The sequence below is a fragment of the Eriocheir sinensis genome, chromosome 5 (genome assembly GCF_024679095.1).
Source record: "Eriocheir sinensis breed Jianghai 21 chromosome 5, ASM2467909v1, whole genome shotgun sequence".
NCBI lineage: Eukaryota > Metazoa > Arthropoda > Malacostraca > Decapoda > Varunidae > Eriocheir > Eriocheir sinensis.
The window spans coordinates 24,266,115-24,282,605 of record NC_066513.1 but is presented as its reverse complement, the minus strand read 5'-3'; the positions used below and the strand labels follow the sequence as shown (position 1 = coordinate 24,282,605).

The 16,491-nt window shown below is 43.2% G+C and overlaps 1 long non-coding RNA gene across 2 annotated transcripts in view; it reads left to right on the top strand.

The window, feature by feature from the left end:
• LOC126985519 (uncharacterized) overlaps positions 1–16,491 on the top strand; it is a 151,659-nt gene that overhangs the window by 80,885 nt on the left and 54,283 nt on the right. For both annotated transcript variants that reach the window (XR_007738772.1, XR_007738768.1), the window contains exon 3: positions 2,133–2,167. This is a non-coding gene — a long non-coding RNA (uncharacterized LOC126985519). The remainder of the gene's footprint in view (positions 1–2,132; positions 2,168–16,491) is intronic.

Genomic DNA, 16,491 nt, shown 5'->3' with positions numbered 1-16,491 from the left:
CTGCAAATGAATAATTAATCGGCCCTGTTTTGTGATTTGTGAGGCGGAACAGCGGCCGCCTCGCTCTCAGGTATTACTCGACTCACCTGCGCGCGTCTCAGGTGTGGCCGCCGCCTGTGTGCTCTGCGGGCCGTGATATTCTGGACCATTCCGATTTTTTTTCTGCTTTTGGTCAGTATTTTTTTGCCGATTCTTTTTGTGTGTTGGGGAAAAGGTTAGATGCTTGTTTTCTTTCGGTGTCTCCAGTACTTGTGTTTTGTTTCTCTTACTCTTAGGGGTTTCATTATATTGTTGTTTAGTGGAGCCCAGAACTTGTTTTTTGGGGTCTTACTTTTTTAGGGGTATAGCGGTTGTTTTGTAAGGTCTATTACGCCCTTTTTGGGGGGTCTTACTTTTGAGAGGTGTATTAGTTTGTTACTTTTAAGGTCTTACTGTTTTGGGTTCATTAACTGCTATATTTAGAGGGGCACGATTTTTCTGTGTTCAGTGTATCTTTTTGTCATTTTGGGGGGAAAGGGAGGCTCGTTTAGTTCTCTTTATTGTGTGAGATATCATTTTGTCTGTCACTTGTATTCCTAGTTTTTTTTTTCTAGTCTGTTCTGTTTTGTGTTTGTGTGTTACTTCAGTTTGTTCGTCATTTATGTTCTTCGCTTTTTTGTCTGTTATGTTAGTCTTTGGTAACACTGTTTTACGGCTTACAGTTTTGTTTTCGTCTTCTTTCGTGTTCCGTTTCTCCCGGGATGGAGCTTTCGACTATGTTTTTTTTTTTTTTCTATAGCTTTTCTTCTTGCTGTTGCTGGCGGTGGTGTGACGGCGGCGTTGCTGTTGTTGTTGTTGACGTAAAATTTGCATGATGAGCCGACCCGAGGCTTAGGAAGGTTTGTTTTATCTCTTTATTCTGGCGGAGAAGGTCGCGAGGGAGGCGCAGGAGGCGGAGAGGGAAGGAAAAACTCAACAACGCGAATTTCAGAGTGGCTCAACTTTCCTCGGAATTGAATTAAATCTTTGAGTCAGTCTACCTGTGAGTCCGTTCGTCGAAAAGTATTTAATAGGTAACTGGTATTCGATGTGTTATGGATGGCTATTTTTTTGTCATTTTCAACATTATTATTACCATTATTATTATTATTATCATTATCATTTATTATTATTTATTATTATTATTATTATTATTATTATTATTATTATTATTATTATTATTATTATTATTATTATTATTATTATTATTATTATTATTATTATTATTATTATTATTATTATTATTATTATTATTATTATTGTTATTATTATTGTTATTATTTTTCTTACTGATATTATCATCATTATAAAAATTAGTATTAGTAATAGCAGTTGTATTTTCCTCTTTGGTAAATAATTGAAACCTGCTTTTTTTTTTTCTCTCTCTCTCTCTCTCTCTCTCTCTCTCTCTCTCTCAAACTGAAAAACAGAAAACAAATAAATAATTCAACATTCTTCTCGGTATTCACTATATCCTTACCTTTTTTTTTTCCTCCCCGGGGCTTAGCGCAGTTATGATCTGATCTCAGGGGCTTAATTCCTGCCCCCGCCGCTCTGCCTGGTGTACTCGGGGCGCTCGTCGAGTTAATGCCATTTGATGATTGATGTTCTATGAAATGAGCTACACGGCAAACAACGCCCTCCTGATATTAATGATCTATCTACCTCGATGTGGGTGGGGGAGGAGAGAGGGGGGAAGGAAATGAGTGTGTGTGTGTGGTGGGGGGTTGTGCGTGAGGGGGTATGTGTGTGGGGGGGGGCTCTGTGTGTGTGTGTGTGTGTGTGTGTGTGTGTGTGTGTGTGTGTGTGTGTGTGTGAGGAGTTATTGATTTCTTGTGTGTTCGTTTTGCGCCCATTGTTTTCACTGTTAGTGTTTCTGTGTTTTTCCTGAGTAATGTTTTTAGTATTGCTTGATAACTGTTACTACCACCACCACCACCACCACCACTACTACTACTACTACTACTACTACTACTTTTACTACCACTTTGCTACTGAATATGATGGTAATAATAATGATAACAATATAAATGATAATAATAGCGATGATAATAAGTATAGTAATGCTATTAAATTACATACAACATTAAATCAATAGCTTTTTATTCACTCAGGTATCATCGAGTTCCCGGAGGCCGTTTTCAATCAGGTAAGGTAAGTACAACAAGGGCAGGTGTGCACTAATTACCGGTCTAGATATAATCACTGTCCATAATTTCCTCATTAGCTAGTTATGCCTCATTTTTTTTTCATTTTTATTTATACGCTCAATCGCTTTATATGTAGATTCCGTTATATAGTGTTTTTTTTATCTCCATGATCCTTCTTTTCCACCCTCGCTTCACTTTCCAGGTCGTTTTGTATTGTGTTTTGCCCATATCTTCTATCTATATACTTTTTTTTTATTTGTTCAGCCACGCGCATCGATAGAGTATTCAGCCGACTTTACCTTTAACTTACCAATTAGTTTTACTCGTCCATGGAGTCGCGTATCTCGTCATTTCTCTTTCACTATAATCCATTTCTCTTTTCGGTAAGTTTCATGTCTGTTTCGTCCACCAACTATTTGCTTTTATATGCTAACAATCTTCAACATCAAGGTCAAATCACCTCAGTGCATGTTCCCTTACCGAGTCCTATGTTAATTTTTTTCATTTCCATTCCAATCCCTCTTTTCATCTTTTTCGCACTTAAATTTCATCCACAAATTAATTTCCTCTACATTTTAGCTCTACTTTTTTTTTCTCTTTCCAAACGCTCCATATCAGTTTTGCACGTGTCCATTCTGTCATTTATTTATTATTTTTCCGTTCGGTTCTAATCCCTCGTTCTATCCCTTGCAGTACGTTTCATATTTTATTTTGTCCGCACACGTTACGCTCTATACTTTACGTCAAAGGCTTTCGCTCGCATTGTTTCGTATTTGTTTGCGGGCGAATCTGCGTTTTATTCCTTGTACGTAGCATTTGTTGATAAGCTTTCAAAGGTCTCGCGGAGCTGAGTGTGTGCTGCGAGAGGGAGGGAGGGCTGAAGGGAAGGAAAGGAAAGAAAGGAATAGAAGTGGGAGAGGGAGAGGAGCGGAGCGATTGATGTAAGGGGATTGTGATGGGGTTGAGGAGTAGTACTAACTATGTAAACTTCATTGACTACTTGAACTATAAAGTGGAGCATATCTTGACCCACTTTCCCTTCGCTGAAATCTCCATCTTAGGAGATTTCAATGTTCACCACCAGCTTTGGCTTTCATCCTCTTTCACTGACCAGCCTGGTGAACAAGCCTATAACTTTAAGAACATAAGAACGTAAGGAGTCTGCAAGAGGCCGGTTGGCCTGTACAAGGCAGCTCCTGTAATCCTAACCCCACCATACCTCACTATCTATGAATTTATCCAACCTCTTCTTGAATGTACCTATGGTATTGGCACCCACAACATGACTGCCAAGCCTGTTCCATTCATCCACCACTCTATTGGTGAGCCAATTGTTGCCTACGTCTTTGCTGAATCTGAATTTGTCTAACTTAAAATCATTGCCACGTGTCCTCGCTCTTTTAACACCAAAACCCTATTGACATCCCCTTTATTAAAGCCCTTCATCCATTTAGAGACTTTGATAAGGTCTCCTCGCAATCTTCGCCTTTCTAGAGTGTGTAAATTTAAATGTTTTAGTCTATCCTCATAAGGCAAGTTTCTCACACCTTGAATAATTTTTGTCATCCTTCTCTGTACAGATTCTAACATCTTGATATCCATTCTATAGTAGGGGACCAGAACTGACGGCAGCACTGCCGTCTCATCTATCTCTAAGGCTGAACTCTTCTCTCAAACTGTCTGTAAAAACTCCACTCTGGATGATTCTGGCCATATTCCTCCTACTCATCCCCCCTCTGACTCCTTTATGCCTGTTATTAAGATTCTTAAGAATGATGCTTTCTATGTCCTCTCTGGCCTCAACTCTCAGAGGGCTTATGGATCTGATGGAGTGCCTCCTATTGTCCTCAGACTGTGCTTCCGTGCTGACACTCTGCCTGGTTAAACTCTTTCGCCTCTGCCTGTCACATAATTATTGTACCTTTCCTTCCTGCTTAAAGCACGTCTTCATAGAACCTGTGCCTAAGAAGGGTGACCGTTCCAATCCCTTAAACTACCGCCCTATAGCTTTACTTTCCTATCTATCTAAAGCTTTTAAATCAATCCTTAACCGGAAGATTCAAAAGCACCTTTCCACTTCAGATCTTCTATCCGATCGCCAGTATGGGTTCCACATGGGGCGTTCTACTGGTGATCTTCTTGCTCTCTTAACTGACTCTTGGTCATCCTCTCTTAGCCATTTCGGTGAAGCTTTCTCAGTTGCGCTCGACATATCGAAGGCTTTCGATAGTGAGTGTATCAAGACACCATTCCATCCGAAATTGAACCCTCTTTTGACCACTCTATACATTTCGCTTTGTGAGAGCAACAGTTAGCGGTATTTTTTTCTACATTTTCTTTTTGTTGCTTTCAAGTTGCTCTGTGCTGTAAAAAAATATAAAAATATTGAAGATAACTCTTAGGTGACAGCACAATACATTTCGCCTAGTGCGGACAAAAACAAACCGAGACGTTTAATAAATCCATCAAATTCTTCCTCGTGAATTATTATGTGCTACGATTATTTATTCGAATATATTCACCAATCTGAAAACAATATGAACATTCTGAAGCACGGCTGGTGATGATGCTACAGCCGGAGAGAGAGGACTGGCCATCATATTTTACGAGTTACCGCAAGATCCGACTTTTTGAACGACACCGTAAAAGATGAGCCCACACACACACACACACACACACACACACACACACACACACACACACACACACACACACACACACACATACACGAGAGTCAGAATAGCCTTGAAAAACTGATAAGCTCTCTCTCTCTCTCTCTCTCTCTCTCTCTCTCTCTCTCTCTCTCTCTCTCTCTCTCTCTCTCTCTCTCTCTCTCTCTCTCTCTCTCTCTCTCTCTCTCTCTCTCTCTCTCTCTCTCTCTCTCTCTCTCTCTCTCTCTCTCTCTCCTTTGCTTTCCCTTTCCTTTCCACTTCTTCCATCCCCCTCTTCCTCTCCCTTCCTTTCCTTCCTTCCTTCCTTCCCTAAATATTTTCTTCATACTCTCATTTCTCTTTCCCTTACTCTCCATTTCTCTATCTCTCTCTTCCTTCCCTCTCATTCACATGTTCTCCCTTCTCTCTCCTTCCTTTCCTTTTACTCTCATGTTCTCCCTTCTCTCATCTTCCTTCCTTCCTTCCATCCTTCCTTCGATCCCTCGCTTCATGTTTACCCACAGAAGAGTCCTTGGGTCAGGGTCTTCCATGACTAACTCACTGGACCGCCAGACCCTCGACTTCCCTTAAAGATGACCCTTGCGAGAGGTACCAAACTTTCTGCCTCCTTCCTCCCCTCCTACCCCTCTTTCCTCCCCTCTTACCCCTCCTTCCTCCTCTCTTTCCTCCCCCAGACCCCTTCTTCCCCTCCTCCTCCTCCTCATATCTCCACGTTCCCTCTCTTCTCCAAGTTTTCTCCATCTTTCATCATCCTTCTTTCTCTGTGCTCCCGTTCCTTTCCTCTCCTTCATTCTTCTTTCCCATCTTCTCTTGTCTTCCTCTGTCCCTTCCTTCCCCTCTTATTCTTCCATCCCTTCCTCTCCCTTCCTGTTTCTACTTATTCATCTTCTCTTTTCGCCTCTTCCCTCATACGTCCCCTCTGTTCCTCCATCTTCTTTTGTTTCCTCCATCTTCTCCCTACTTCTGTTTGTCTCTCTCTCTCCTTCGTCTCTCCCCTCTCCCCTCTCGTCTCTTCTTGGTTTTCCCTCCATCTTTCATCCTTACAGTTCTTACCTCCTGACCTACTCTCCCTCCCTGCTCTCGTACCACTTATCGGTTCTTTCTCTATCTTCCTTTCCTTCAACTTCTTCTTTCTCCTCCTCCTCCTCCTCCTCCTCCTGGGTCACACGTAAGGTTGTATCCCGAGAGCTCCTCCCCGTCACTTCCATTCCTTATCTTTTACCTCCTCCTCCTCCTCCTCCTCCTCCTCTCCCATCGCTTCTTTCTTCTTTCATGTTCTCATTTCATATTTTCTTTTCTTACTCTCTCATCTCCTCCCCTCCCCCTCATCCCTCCTTCTTCCTTCTCCTTTCTCCAGCCTCTTCTTTTTCCTCCTCCTCCTCCTCCTCCTCTTCCTTCTCTCCGATCACATTCTCCTCACTTCCTCCCTTAATTTCTCATCTCCTCTTTTCTCACTTCCTCCAGTTCTCCAGTCTTGTTTTATCATTTTTTTTTCTTTCCTTTCCTTTCTCCCTCCTTCTCCTCCTCCTCCTGCCCGCTAGCGTAACTTGGATGTTGGGTCACGGAAGTCGGAGGTTCACTCGCTCCTTTTTCTTTCTTTTCTTTTTCTCTTTTTTTTTTATCTTGTAGCAGCTGGACGGAGGAGAATACAATTACCTTTCTTTCCTTCTCTTCTCCTCTTCCTCATTCTTCTTCTCCCTCCTCTTCCTCCTCCTCCTTCATTGTTTTCCTCCCTTCTTCCTCCCTCCCATTCGCCGTTCTTTTTTTTTCCCTTCTCTGTTTCTCATTTCTCTTTTTTCCTCTCCTTTTCTGGCTCTTATCATGGTTCTTTTTTTCTTTTCTTCATTTTTCGATATTTTTCTTCCCTTCTTACTATTCATGCAGTTTTTCTTCTTTTCTGTCTCTCTCTTTCTCTTTTTCTTCTCCCCTTCTGCCTCATATCATTGTCCTACTTTTCTTCCTCTTCCTGTCTTCCTCTCTTTATTCCTCCCTTCGTATCTCCTTCTTATCTTAATATTATTCTTCCCTCTCCTTTCATCTTCCTTTTGCCTTCTCCATATCTCCTTCCTACAATCTTCTTACCTCCTCCTCCTCTTCCTCCTCCTCCTTATCCCTCGCCTACCTTTCCTCCCATCTCCTTCCTCCCTCACGTCTTTCTTATTCCCTTTCCACTTCCTATCTTCCTCATTTATCCGTCTCCTCCAATCCTCTTCTTTTTATCTACATCCGTCCTCCTCCTCCTCCTCCTCCTCCTCCTCCTCCTTATCCCTCGCCTACCTTTCCTCCCATCTCCTTCCTCCCTCACGTCTTTCTTATTCCCTTTCCACTTCCTATCTTCCTCATTTATCCGTCTCCTCCAATCCTCTTCTTTTTATCTACATCCGTCCTCCTCCTCCTCCTCCTCTCTCTTCCTCTTTTCCCTCAAGTCTCTTCCTCAGGCAGCCATGTTCTCAGTCACACGCAAATTGCCAGTCTCTCTCTCTCTCGCTCTCGCTGTCTTTTCCTTCGTGATTAATAACTATCGCCGTCGCATCGTCATTGTCCGTCCGTCTCCCTCCAATCTTCTCGCTCTGTTTGTTTTAGTCAGCCTTTAAAGACTTTACGTGCCTCGCTGTGTCACCCTCGGCATCTCATGGTGTTCCTAGGCGGCTTAGCGAGCCAATCGACGCATAAATAAAGGATCAGAAGCCAAATACGTATCGAGCGGGCGGGTTCAGGAGGCAGACGAGGAGGACGTACGCGATCATTTCCTTGAGTCTGGCCTGCGCGCTGGGCTGTTTGTTTGCGCGTGTTTCCCGTTTTTCTTTATGAGGACTCGCCCGGCTGAGATTTTGGGTGACGAACTGGTTGGGCAATTTAGCCTCTGCACCCTTGTTGTCCCTCCCACACACACGTTTGTTTCATGGCCGTATGCCCTCGATATGGTCCCTTAACCCAGCTTTAGCTATGCCCCCCCTCCCCCAGCTGTATCATGCCCTCCAACACACACACACACACATACACACACACACACACACACACACACACACACACACACACACACACACACACACACACACACACACACACACACACACACACACCTGTTTCATGCCCCCCCCGCACACACACACCTGTTTCATGCCTCCACAACACACACACACACACACACACCTATTTCATGCCCCCCCCCCACACACACACCTGTTTCATCCCCCCCCCCACACACACACCTGTTTCATGCCCCCCATCACACACACACCTGTTTCATGCCCCCCCCCCACACACACCTGTTTAATGACCCTCACCCCGCCACACACCTGTTTCATGCCCCGTTTCCCCTGCTCGTAACTGTTTCATGCCCCGCTCCACAAACACTCATCACTAATTAATGGCCCCGCACCCTCCCTGCCTCCCATGGCTCGTCAGCCTGTGCCTCACCTGCGTGGCCGACTTGCATGTGTATGACCCTGCACCCTCGCCATGGCCCCGCGCCCTCCCCATGGCCCCGCGCCCTCCCCATGGCCCCGCGCCCTCCCCGTGGCCCGTCAGCCGGCAATTCACCCGCTTGGTCGACCTCCATGTGTATTGCCCTCGCCCTCCCGTGGCCCGTCAGCTGCGCCTCGCCCGTGGGCCTGACTCGCATGTTTTGACAAATTGATATTGGCGTTCATGGGAATGGAATAAACACAGAAAATGTTTATTGGTCAGAATCGCCATCATTTTAATCAGGTGATTTCAAACAGGGTTTTAAATCATTATTTAAGTAATATTTTTGGGGGTGACGCATTAAAACGTCAATAATGTCAAGGGAGAGATTAATATATTCAAATTCATTTCTATGTTATATGATTTCCAACGATCAGGTTATAAATCACCGAGTAATAACAGCCGCACGAGCTGTAATTAAGGAGGTGCGGCGCGCAGGTGAACGGCGGCAGCCACCAAAAATGGCCGCGTAATTGCCCTTTGGGTTGCGTTACCTCTCCAACACCTGTTTGACTTACTCATTTGTAAAAAAGAATTATTAGATTAATTGAGGAAGAATTCGTAAATACTGAGAACGCTGATTTTGGCCTTACAGTAAACTAATAATGTCGGATGCTGATAAAATAAATTCTTTAAAGAAGTAAATGTTATTTCTTAAGAAGTTTCTGAAACAAACATCTTCAGACCAGAAACTGTGCATGTCCTCCATCAAGCACATACACAAGAGTCGTGTATGCCAGGACAGACAGTAACTTGGTGGTGGGTGGAACTGGAACCCTTAGCTTAGTAATGGGGAGCAGAAAAAAAACAAAGAGAGAGGTGAAGAACGGTCTTGTTGTGGACTAATAATGGCTGATGATGATGAAATAAAGTAAAAAACATATCCATAAAATCATACCAACATTCTGAAACATTAGCATCTTAAGACCTGAAGCTACACGGACTTTTCCTGAACATAAATTCATGATATTCTCTCGTTTGCAACAACATATTTTCCTGTATAACTTAAACACGGAGTTTATTCCCCTGGACAAACACGCGGGACTGAAGCACTCTGTTTACTTATCATTATTATGGTCATTTCTCTGTTTTATCCCTTCCGTCCATGCGTGGTATTTATTCATTTCGTCTTTTCCCTATTTTTTCTTTCACCGAGGCAGAAGGGATGGGAGGGAGGGAGGGATACACACACACACACACACACACACACACACACACACACACACACACACACACACACACACTCACTCTCTCTCTCTCTCTCTCTCTCTCTCTCTCTCTCTCTCTCTCTCTCTCTCTCTCTCTCTCTCTCTCTCTCTCTCTCTCTCTCTCTCTCTCTCTCTTCCGTGTACCGTATTTAGCTTTATTAATTCACTGGGACACACACGTTGTCATGCGTTGGCCGGCCCTCAGTTATCCGGCTTCCTCGCATTCTCTCTCTCTGGCTGCCCTCACTTCCTGCTTCCCAGTCCTTCCTCTTCCTCCTCTCTCTTCCTTTCTAACTCACCTTCCTCTTCCTCATATTTCTCAACGCTTCCTTCCTTTTTATTTCTCCTCTCTCACTCTTGCTGTCTGTTCCTGTTTTCCTTCGGGGTTCCTCCTTCTTCCTTCTTCTTCACATTTTTTTCTCTCAGCTCTTTTTCCGTTTCCCTTCCTCCTCTCTTCCTCACTCCTACTGTATGTTCTTGCTTTTCTTTTTCTTGTTTTTTTTCTCTCTTCTCCTCCTCCCTGTCCTTTCTGTTCCTCCTTACTCTTCCTTTCTCCCTCACCTTCCTTCCTCCTCCTCACATTTCTCAGCCCCTTCTTCCTTTTTCTTCCTCTTCTCTTTCTCACTCTTGCTGTCTGTTCCCGTTTTCGTTCGTCGATTTTTCCTCTCTCCTTCTCTTTCTCCTCCTTCCCTCTTTGCGTATTCTACATTTCATATTCCTCTTTGGTACACTGTCTTCATTTTTTCCTTTCTGAAACACCTCTTCTTTTTCCTCCTATTCTCCTCCTGTCTTTACGAGCACTAGTATTAGACACAGCTTTCACGCAGCTCTCCCTTCCCCTTTCCTTTATCTCTTCTCTCCCTCCTCTCTCCCTATCTCCTCTTCCTCCTTTTATTTCCTTACAAGCACTCAGGAATCTAAGGTCTTATCCATTCCTGCTTCCTTTCTTCGTCTTCCATACTCTGCAGTTTCCTTTATTTCTTCTTAATACCTTCTTTGATCTCGAGGGTTCCCTTTCTTATTCTTGCTACAATGTCTTCCGTACCCTTTGTGTGAGCTGCTGAGCGTTACTCTGTCCTTTCTGGCTTGTTTCGCTCCTGGTCTGTTAGTAGTAGTGATAGTTGTAGTGGTGGTAGTAGTAGTAGTAGTAGTAGTAGTAGTAGCGGTAGTTCTGGTGATAGTAGTATTAGTAGTTGTAGTGGTAGTAGCATATATTTGTAGTAGTAGTAGTAGTAGTAGTAGTAGTAGTCGTTGTAGTCCGTAGTATTATCTTTGGTACTACGTAAAAAATAACAGGATTAAAAGTTTTCTAACCGATAGAAACGACTCCTCTGTTTTATTTTTTATGTAGTGTTGCTAAAATTACTAACTTTTTTGTGTGGACGCTTCCTACACAAGGTTATATAGAGATTATCCAACACACACACACACACACACACACACACACACCACAGCACACACCCAACGGCAGTACATTTTGCAACTTCACACGAGTTTAAAGTTTTGCTCCCCGCGACCCAGCCACGCCAAATATATGCATAATTATAGACCAATAATTGTAATTGCCCGGGGCTGCATAGATTAATTAATGTACATGAATATTCAGAACTTGTTTTAAGTACAAAAAAATTATGTATCGCCGAAGAGAACTGACTAGTGTTTGTTAAGTACGGGAATGTGTGTGTGTGTGTGTGTGTGTGTGTGTGTGTGTGTGTGTGTGTGTGTGTGTGTGTGTGTGTCATTACCTTAATTAAAGCATGCAAAAATAAAACGGAGCTGTTATTTTTTTTATTTTCTGATACTTTGTTTAATTATACATTCATTTATTTGGTCATTACTATTTATACTCCCCTAGTGTTTATTTATTTAAGTTTTCGTCGTCATCTTGTGCCTCATAATCGTGTAAGTTTCATTTGCTCGTGTTATTCCATTATTCTCTAATCTATTATTCTTTTTAACATTTTATTCCTCCTCCTTTTGTTACTCCTTGTTTTCATTCTCTATTTTTTTTTCCATTCATATCCACTATTTCTCTCATTCACCAACCTACTCATATTTTCATCTTTCAATATCTTTTACCTAAACCTTTTATCTTTCTCTTCTTTTTTTTAGGACACTAGTTTGCAGTTTTCTTTTATTTCGGTCTACTTTTGGGCTATTATCTGAACGTTGAAAGTCCGCGGGGAACCTCAAATAAATGACTCGACAACCTTGGAAGTAGTTTTCGTGAAATTCTGAAGAACCTGAGTCGCTGCGATGAATGAGGAGGAGGAGGAGGAGGAGGAGGAGGAGGAGGGAAGAGAGGAGGAGGAACCATTCACCTCTCCCACACATCTTCTTTATTTATTCTAAAGTCTCAACCCATTTGTTTTCTCTTGTTCTTTATTCTCCGCCTATATTTAACATTTTTTCGTCTCATTTTTCCTTATTCGCTAAAAATATCGCCATCTTCTCTCTTCCTTATATTTAATCATTATTTTATTATCTATTCCTCCTCCTCCTCCTCCTCCTCCGCTTTCTTCTCCTTTTATCTCTGTCATTCACAAATCTATGTTATTTTTTTCTTATATTCCCTCATTTTTAGCATTATCATTGTCTCCCTCCGTTCACCCTCATTCGTAAAAATTTATATTCCCGCTTTCACTCAAAAAAAAAAAAAAAACACTCACTCATGCAAACCATTTTTCTCCTTCGTTTCAGAGCCTCAAAAACAACTTCCTGTTATCTGAAGCGTTTGGGATTTTTATATTTTTTGTTCTCTCACTTCTTTTTCTTCCTCTCTCTCTCTCTCTCTCTCTCTCTCTCTCTCTCTCTCTCTCTCTCTCTCTCTCTCTCTCTCTCTCTCTCTCTCTCTCTCTCTCTCTCTCTCTCTCTCTCTCTCTCTCTCTCTCTCTCTCTCTCTCTCTCTCTCTCTCTCTCTCTCTCTCTCTCTCTCTCTCTCTCTCTCTCTCTCTCTCTCTCTCTCTCTCTCTCTCTCTCTCTCTCTCTCTCTCTCTCTCTCTCTCTCCCCCCCGCCATATAAAGTTTAAAATTCCCATTTCTAACATTTTTTCATTATTGCTATTCTTCATACTATTTTTATCTCTACCATACCCTTAACTTGCCTGTCAGTAGTAGTAGTAGTAGTAGTAGTAGTTGTTGAAGTAGTAGTAGTAGGGGTATTAGTAGTGGGAGTAGTAGTAGCAGTTGTAGTGGCAGCAGCAGCAGGAAAGGTTAGAACACGACTGGTAAACAGACGTGGTTTCTTATATCATTCTAAACCTCAACATGAGACTGAATCCCTCTTGAGTCACGGAAAGAGTTTGGAATCCCCTGCATCACATTCCTCTGCGTCTTGGTGCATGAGAGAGAGAGAGAGAGATGAGAGTGTGCGTGTGCTCGTGTGTGTGTGTGTGTGTGTGTGTGTGTGTGTGTGTGCGGGCGTGGGCGATGTCAAGGTTTTACACACACACACACACACACACACACACACACACACACACACAGGCGGATCATCTTCATTTTCTCTGGAATTCTTCTGTCTTTTCTATTTCCCTCTCGTATTTACGTTTTATTTCAGTTTCAGATTCCTTCATTAATTTTACTTATTTCTTTTTTTTTTCTATATTCAGTCATGTATCTGAGCAATTTGTTTTATTTTAGATTACTTTTTATTGTTTTCCTGCTCTTTCTTTTTATATAATTCGAGAGTGTATAACAACTGTTTTTGTGTCGTTTGTCCTCTGTCTCTCTCCTTTCCATCAACCTTCTCTTATTTTTCGCTCATGTCTCAGAAAAGAAAGTTATCAAACGGCAGCAAACTGACAGAAGAAGAAAGGAAAAGGAAGATCAAACGATAGAAATGTTGGAAAGGGAAAATAAAAATTATGAGAAGCACCTCAGCAGCAGAATTCCACCAGACGCTTGTTAGTGGGTATGGCGATGGTGATAGTGATGCTGTGGATGATGATGATGATAGTGATGATATCGGTTATAGGTACTGATAGGTATGATGGTTAATATAATAATGATGAAGATGGTGGTGGTGTTAGTGGTGGTGAGTAATGATATGCTGGTTTTAATGGTGTGTTTAGTGGTGGTAATGGTGACAGTAATGATGATACTAGTGATGGCAGTAGTGGATGGTGATGGATGCTGTGAGAGGGAAAAAATGTCTGTGAGAGTATGGTGATGGTGATGACGGTAACTAGCAGTGATGATGGTGATAGTTATGACAGTGACAGTGATAATGATGATGACAGTGATAATGATGGTGATAGTGATGATGGTGGCAGTGATAATGATGGTGATAATGATGATGGTGACAGTGATAATGATGGTGATAATGATGATGGTAACAGTGATAATGATGGTGATAATGATGATGGTGACAGTGATAATGATGGTGATGATGATGGTGACAGTGATAATGATGGTGATGATGCTGATGGTAACAGTGATAATGATGGTGATAATGATGATGGTGACAGTGATAATGATGGTGATGATGATGATGGTGACAGTGATAATGATGGTGATGATGATGATGGTAACAGTGATAATGATGGTGATAGTGATGATGGTGGCAGTGATAGTGGTGATGGTGACTGTAATGGTGACGATGGTGAATGTCGAGCGCACGCAACAGGAACAGGACGTGAAATCATTGTCCACATTACGTTCACAAATTTCACGTAATTCCATTGGCTTTAATCCGTTTACTAATCTGCATAACGCGTCTGTAATTGGCGGTAAAAATTCGCTGATCCTTCTCTCTCCCTCTCTCTCTCTCTCTGTTGTTGCCGTTTTGTCACTCTACTCTCCGTATTCACCCGTTTTAGTTGGGTTCGTCGACCGCCAGATGTCTCTCCTCACTACTCCAGTCCATTTATCTTGATGTTTTGGGTTCGCTGCAAAACGGTAAAGGGACAAGAGCATTCTCCTAGTGTTACCTGGAGCCCCACCACACCTGAGTAGAGGTAAAGGTGTGTACATGAAGGGTGCTAGGTAAGGTAGGCGTGGGAGGGGAAGAAGGTGAGAAGAAGAGGTATGGAAGAGGGAGAGGAAGGGAAGAGGAAGTGGTTGAAAGAGGGTGTGAAGGAAATGGAATAGGAGGAAAGACTGGAGGGAAGGAAGGAAAGAAAAGGGAGATTTATAAATTAAGGAACAATAAAGGAAGAAAGGAAGGAATGAAGGGAGGAAGAAGTAGAAAGAGAGTGTGAGGGAAAGAGAATAAGATAGAAAGGCAGGAGGGAAGGAAGGAAAGAAAATGAAGGAAGGAAAGAAACTAAGGAAGAAAGAAAAAAAGGAGAGAAGGAACGGAACGAAGTGGAGTAGAAGAAATAAAAAGAGGGTGCGAGAGAAAAAGAAAAAGAGGAAAAAGCTGGAGGGAAGGAAGCTGAGAAGAGGAAAGAAAGAAAGAGAGAAATTAAGGAAGAGGTAAGCAAGGAGGGGAGGAACGAAGGATGTATAAGGGAGGAAGGGAGGAAGGACAAGACCAAGTTAGCCTGGAGGAAGAGAGGGAGGAAGAGAACATGAGGAGGGAGGAAAGGAGGAAGGCTGGAGGGAAGAAGGGGAGAGTGTGGAGACGCTTGAAAGACACGAACAGGCACCGAGGGAAGGAGAGAGAGAGAGAGAGAGAGAGAGAGTGAGAGTGAGAGTGAGAGACAGAGACAGAGAATGGGTATGAGAGAACGGGGAGGGGGAAGGAGGAAGGAGAGAAGTACAATGGGAGGTAGGAGAGAAGGAAAGCATAATATGAAGGAGAGAGAAGACGTGTACAGGCATTATGAAGGAAGGAGAGCAGGTAGGAGAGGGGGAGGGAGGGAGAGAGAGAGAGGAGGGGAGGTAGAGAGGAGAGTAAGCATATCAAGGAGGAGAGGAGAGAGGGAGGTAGAAAGAAAGGGAAGGGAAGAAGAAATTTAGGTTTGTGAGTAGAAGAGGAAGGGAAGGAAGAAGGAAGAGGCGGAAGAGAGGAAATCAGGTAAGGCAGACAGGTAGGAAGGGAAAGGAGGAGAAAGCAAGCACGGAAGTAGGAGAGACAGGAAGGACTTGAAGGAAGGAAGGAAGAGGAAGGAAGGAAGGGGAAGGAGTGAAGGAGGGAAGGCAGGATAGAGGAGGAGAGAATGAAGGGTCTTTATCCATGGCTAACAACGGTGTGATGGCTGGTGGTTGGGGATAAGGGCGCCACGCTGGGGATGAACGCCAGGCAGCTGTGTGGGTGTTACGAGGATGCTGGACTAAGGGGGATGAAGCGCAGAGGTGAGGCTGGGAACTGAGGCGAACTTGCGAGATGAGCTGAGATGAGGTGAGGCGTAAGATAGCGAAGATGAGATTAGGTGAGGAAGATGAGATGAGGTGTAGCTTGGAGTAAGATAGGGACGATGGGGAGATGAGATTAGGTGAGGAAAGGTGAGATGAGGTGGAGATGAGTTTTGAAGATGAGGTGAAGAGAGAACCGAATAGCAGATAGGCTACATAAGCTAAGATGAGGTTTAGAGATGAGGGAAGGGGAAGCAAAGGTATGGTACGAAGGTGAGAACACTGCAGGTGAGGAGATCAGGTGAGTTAAGTGAGGGTGATGAGTTTTGAAGGTGAGGTGAAGTGAGGACCAAACAGGTAAGAAGGTAACGTAAGCTGAATCGAATAAGTGAGGAAACGGGGAGCAAAAGTAAAGTACAAAGGTGAGCTTATTGAAGGTGAGACAGGTGCTAAGGTTAATTAATGAGATAACGCGTGGAGGTGGACAGGGAAGATAAGGTGAGGAGAAGGAGGAGGAGGTGAGGAAGGGAGATGAGATGATAAGGTTAATGAATGAGATCAGGTGAGGGGAGGAGAGGGGAGGTGAGGAGATGAGGAGATAATGTAATGATACCAATCCAGGGAGTGGGAGATTGGAGAAGGGTGGAAATTGAGGTGGAGGTGGAGTTGGGATAGTGTGGATACGATGGTGGAGGTAAGGATGGAGATGATGATGGTAGGAGTGGTGATGATGGT